Source organism: Eschrichtius robustus, chromosome 1, assembly GCF_028021215.1.
Source record: "Eschrichtius robustus isolate mEscRob2 chromosome 1, mEscRob2.pri, whole genome shotgun sequence".
In the NCBI taxonomy this organism is placed as follows: domain Eukaryota; kingdom Metazoa; phylum Chordata; class Mammalia; order Artiodactyla; family Eschrichtiidae; genus Eschrichtius; species Eschrichtius robustus.
Window position 1 is genome coordinate 27,205,094 of NC_090824.1, and position 6,111 is coordinate 27,211,204.

The window sequence follows — 6,111 nt, forward strand, 5'->3', positions numbered from 1 at the left end:
ATGTGAAATTTCAGTCTGTTAATGGCTATGAAGGAAGTGTGTGTGGTGCTATGAAACCATGTGATAGTTGGGATCTGATCTAGCTGAGGAATCAGGCAAAACTTCCCTAAACCGATATTTGAAGAAAAGGTAGGAGATAACTAGATGGAGGGGGAGTACAGGATGAAGAGCGGTCAGTTGACACTGAACAGCATGAGTAAGACTCTGAAGTCGGAGGGAGGACAGAGAACTGGGGAAAGGGACAGAGGCCAGTACAGAGGAGATGAGGGTGGTGTGAGATGAGCTGGAGGGTAGAGGATGTAAGGCGTCCAGGGTCCCATCAAGGATTTGGGTCTTCACCTTAATAGTCACCTGGAGTAACTATTACACCCCAAACATGCCCTGTGCCAGTGGGCAGTTGATAAGCATTTGATATGAATAATGCTGACTTCACTCAGAGAAGATGCACTAATAGGGATGGGGCGGGACCTGATACTGATGAGACTCTTAACCTAATTTCACTGCTCCAATGCACAGCTATGAAGAGCTGATCTCCACACCTGATCTATGACTGCACCGTAGCAAGATGGTCTGGAAATGCCTCCAGATGGGGAAATGAGATATGTTGCTTTTCACTTTTCAGACTTGTATGTTTCTCTAGAGAAAACAGAAAGGGGAAATTTCAGAGATGCTGCTGGGCTTCCAGACTTTAGTATTTATACCTTATATTTGCCAGCTTTAAAAATCTAAATCTAAATCTATCTATCTAATCTATATATATTCATATATAGATATATATATCGAGAGAGAGAGAGAGAGAGAGTCGGTTTTGGCCAACATGGAAGTTTTATTCATCTCTCTTTTACCCCTTCCGTCCTTGTCTTCAATGCACATTAAAAAGCAACAACATAGAAAACAGAGCAAATATTTACATACTGCGTACATTAACAAGTGATGTTTCCTAATCGACTGTAGTTTTTAGCATGTTTCTTTAAATCATTTCACTTTTTTATGAAAGTAAATTTATATGTAAAGGAAGATGTATATCATTATAAGAAATGGAAAACCTCTAACCTTATTGGAAAAAAATATATACTGACTAAAGTAAATAAGTTTTATCCGAGTATCATCTAAAAGCATCTTGCATTCCCGGCAGGCCCTGTGGTGACCGAGTTGAACTTTGAAAAGTGGGTAGAATTTCAAAAAACTAAGGTGGCATAGTAAAGTCATGCATCTCATGCCATTTAGATCAGATTCACCTCATGCTACTTATATGGGAAATAACAGGGAATCTTATTAAAAATGAAGACTCACTTAAAGACTCACTGAAGAGATGATAGAGATATTCTAGGCAAAGGAAACAGCACATGAGCAAAGGCTTAGCGAAAGGAAAGTGCAAGATATGGTCAAGGACATGAATTTTTCAGCCTGGCCAGTATACAGGGTTTGCTTCCAAGAGAAGAGGGATGGACAAGGGTGCCAGGGCAGGTTAGTAGGCTAAGGTCTAGTGCTCTGGAAGCACAGTGCTAGCTGCAGGGTTTCTCTTTTTTTTTTTTTTTTTTGGCCATGCTGTGAGGCTTGTGGGATCTTAGTTCCCTGACCAGGGATTGAACCCGTGCACTCGGCAGTGAAAGTGCCGAATCCTAACCACTGGACCGCCAGGGAACTCCCTAGCTGCGGGGTTTCTCAACCTTGGCTCTACTGACACTTGGGGCTGGATATGTCTTTGTTGTGGCGTCTGTCCTGTGCATTGTAGAATGTTTAGCAGTATCCCTGTCCTCTACCCACTAGATGCCAGTAACACTTGTCTCCCAAGCTGTAACAACCAAAAACGTCTCCAGACATTGCCCAATGTCCCTCGAGGGACAAAATCACCCTGAGTTGAGCACCACTGACTTGGGGTAATGGTTTAAATTCCTTGTTTGGTTGTTTGCTTCTCTTGGCTCCCGCATTAGACAGACTAAGGTAAGCGGCATTTAATACTGCTATGCATAGTGGCATAACCAAATAAACTCTTATCCACTTTCAATTAAAAGAAACCCAGAGACAGGCCTTCCGGAGTTTGTATCATCACATTTCTTCAGTATTACCAGGGATCTGGAATCTCTTTTCCTCCTTTGTATACATGCTTGTCTCATGGTCCTAAAATGGTTGCCCCACCTCCTACATTGCACCCACCTTCCAGAAAGGAGAAAGGCATGTGCCAATTGAGATGGCCCCACCTTTTTTTTTCCCTTAATATTTATTTATTTATTTAGGCTGTGCCGGGTCTTAGTTGCGACATGCGGGATCTTTGTTGCAGCTTGGGAACTCTTAGTTGCGGCATGCATGTGGGATCTAGTTCCCTGATCAGGGATAGAACCTGGGCCCCCTGCATTGGGAGCACGGAGTCTTAGCCACTGGACCACCAGGGAAGTCCCGAGATGGCCCCACCTTTTAAAGAGCTTTCCCATAAGCCCTACCCAACAATTTCTGCTTATATCTCATTGGCCTGCATCACATGGCCATCCTTAGTTGCAAGAAAGTCTGGGAAATGTAATCTTGTTAGCTGGGCACACTGCCTTCCTAGACAAAATGAGGGTTCTGCAGTAAGGGAAAAGGGGAGAATGGCCTTGAGAGGTCAATTGTCAGTCTCTGCCACTGCTCCTAACCTTGCCCTCTCACCAGGAATCTTCCAGAAGGAGGCAGACAAACTTCCTAAGCAGCAATGAAATTTACCTCTGTAAATTTCTCCTCTAAGAGGGGGCTCTTTATCTCTGCCTGCTGGTAGACTGTTTAAACCAGGATCAAGTTTTTATTCCATCTTCCTGGAAGTAGATTAACTCAAATCACATATTAAGCAGTTGAGAAACAAGATTTTCAGGAGGGATATGTCTATATTCCTTTCCAGCCCCCAGCCCCCAGCCCCCAGTCGCCTCGTACCCACACAAGGCCAATGCGGTAGCCTGTCATCCACATAGCAAGAATTCCATTACATACACACTGGCTGCCAAGCCTAAAATGCGCCATTAGGCATTGTTCCTTTGGGCCAGGCATTACTCTCCTTAGGTACCTCTTAAAATGCCAATCCCCTCTGACAGAGATAAAGATGATTCAATCTTTCTCACCTTGGTGTTGATCTTAGCTCACCTGACTATCCTTTTCCCCCTTGGAATTCCGGAGCAGCTTGGGGGCACTGAATCCCGTGAGGGAGAAGGAGGCCAGGGCAGCACATTGAGCCGGCCTGTCTGTCCTGCAGAGAAGTGGGGTCCCCAGCTGGCTCTGTTCCTTCACTGTGAAGCCGCAACCGCAGCTGGGACATTGGCTGGCGGTATGAATAAACACTGCTGGGAAGTTTGGGTCCAGCAGATGGCAACCCCATGACCTCTGAGTTGAATTTGCCTCCCTTTCTCTCCCCACCCACACTTCTCAACCTGAAGACGAAAATTCTGCCTTTCCTGTCATTTGTTTTGACACTAACTCAGGGAAGAACACTGCGGTGAGTAGGAGATAGACACTGAGACGGCAGGTGGGGAAACAAACATTCCCCAGGAACCCTCACGTCAAACTGACAGATAGCGATGTGCCCATTTCTGGCTGCATGGAGCCTTCCCCTTGCCTGGGCTTTCCACGGAGACATCGTTAACCTAGATCAGAGTGACAAACTGGCAGACCTCTGCAGGGCCACCCTCAGACCCGAGCAAAAGAGGCCCCTGCTCTGGACTCCCCACATTACAGGGACTCCCCTCCCCCTGCTATACCCTTCTCATGGGGCCGGGAGTCCTGAGGACCAAGGGGACATGCCTACCCAGAGCCCTCTGTTCTCTTTAGACCAAGCTCCATATACCCAGCAGATCGGAATCCGCTGTCCGTGTCCCTGAGCTGGCTTCCAGCAGCTGTAGTCCTCTTCCCTGGATAACTCTTTGCCAGAGTAGATCAGACACTGGTAGGTGCACCCCTGGGCCTGAGGGGGTGGCTCAGGGATGGCTGCTGTGGGGGAGGAGTGTGGATGGACCAGTTTTGTAGGCTGGTATGTCCACCAACATGCACGTGAGGCCGCTGAGGAGGAGCCGGGGGAGAGACGAGAAGAGAATAGGCTGCAGTCTGGGGGCTGTTTCTCCCTGTGCTCCCTGTGCTATCCATGGCAGCATGGGGTAGAACCGAGGGGCAGCTGTCTGCTTTAGGCAGGTAAGCACTCACTCCTCAGTTTGCCACACTCCCTGCCACTCCCAACTGTCCTGCTTCTGGTGAGTTTCATGTATTTATAGTCCCTGCCTGGGCCCTGGAGGCATTTGTGGGTCACTGGTCCACCAGCCTGAGGGAACTATCCCTGTCATGGGTAGGAGGCTGGGACAGAACCTGTATGGTGGGACATCCGTGTTCAAGGCTCTGGAAGTTCATACCTATCTGCAGCTGCCCCTCCAATTTCCCTGTGTGGCAATGAAGTCAGCTTTGGCACTCACCCTAGACTTCTGCAGCCTCTGTCAGACTGATCAGAAAGGAGAAGTGGAACTGCCCCAGGTCATTAGAAAGTAGAGAATGAAAGGGGAAGAGAAGTCCTTCCGAGAGATGGGAGCAGCACATGTGAGCTCTGCATTTCTGGTTCTGGCTCTGAATGTCATCTGAAGATGCTCAGCGCTGGTCATGTGCCTTCTGTGGGGGTTTCTGGGGGGAAATCACAGCCCTAGAGCAGGGTTGGGGGGAGAAACATCTCTGATTGGAAGGAGGCCCATGAGAGGCCTGGTGCAGGTAGAGCTAGCTGGAAAGTTCTGCTTCCTAAGGCTAAGAAAGAAAAATGAATTCTATTCAACGCAGGCCACATCTGAAGTGACCATAGGCTTCTTTGCTTTGCCTGTTACAGCGGGGGTGGGAAGGAGCTACCCAGAGCATCAGCTACCGGAAACCAAGCCCTGAGGAAACTGATGAGAGAGAACCTCCTTGCTGTAGCCCCTCATCACACACCCCAGCCTACACCGAGTCCGTGCACTGGAAGGGGAGCCTCATTTACCAAGTTTTGTTGGGAGACGAAAGGTTAAAATGCAGGACTCCGCACTGGACGCAATGCCGATCCTTGGGGAAGGTCTTCTGGCCTGTCTCCCACAGGCTCTGAGCCCACTTCCCGCACTCTGGGCATCCACAGGCATTGGCTTCAGGGGTGGGCGGCCCAACGGTGGCAGTGTGCCTTCAGAGGCTCTTGGGCTGGACTTGTCCCATAGTTAGGTTGCAAGGAAGTCAGGTGCCCACGTGCTAGGACACAGCTTTTCCAGGCCTCTGCAGAGTTTAGTAATCACACTAGCACAACACTGGCATAATCCCAGGCGTTAGGAGAGACTTGGGCAGGGGAGGTCCAGAGCTGAAACCTTGCCTCAAGCCAACCAGAGCTGTTGGTGGGCAGGCTGAGAAGGTGCCGGCACAGGGGAGCTGGCCTGTTCCTCCCTTTCTCCTGTGCTCACCAAGATGGCCACCAGCAGGGGGGCCGCAGGCAGTGGCAGGCCCACTGAAGGACCAAGGGGTGAGATGGGGAGGCTGCTGAAGGGGCTGCACCCGACACCTTCCGTGGCGATCCCTGTCGCTTTGGGCCCCAGCTGGCTCAGCAGGGGCCACGTGTGTGGGAAGGCCCTGCCATGGCTCTTGGAGAGTGGTGTGGGTAAGGCCAGCGGGCACTTAGCCTGGGGATTTCTGAGGAGCAGGTGGACATCAGAGCAGGGGAAGCAGAGCACACTGGTTTCAGCTCTGCCAGAACTTGTGGATCTGAAGCCCTGAAGATAGTCCTATGTTATCTGAGCCACTGCTGCCCTCAGACTGTGCTCAAAATGGCAGCCTGTGGAGATGGCAAAGTTGTGTGTGCTTTATCACAGCTTCCCAGGGGAGGTGGAGTCCTCAGCAGGACACGTAGCACCTGTGTCTCTGAACCACGTGTTGCCCCACGAGAGCATGAGGAAAGCCTCGCCTTCACGTGAGGTGCTCCTCGTGTTACTGGAGTTCCTTGCACGGGGCCTGGCACGCAGCATCCCCCAGCGCCGGCCGTCTGGACGGGGCTGGGTCAGTGTAGTCGTGGGAGATGAGAGTACCGACTCGAATGACCATCCCACTCCACAACATCTGGCGCTGGTCCTTCTCCTGTCTAGAGAATGACCCTAGAAACGTCTAGAC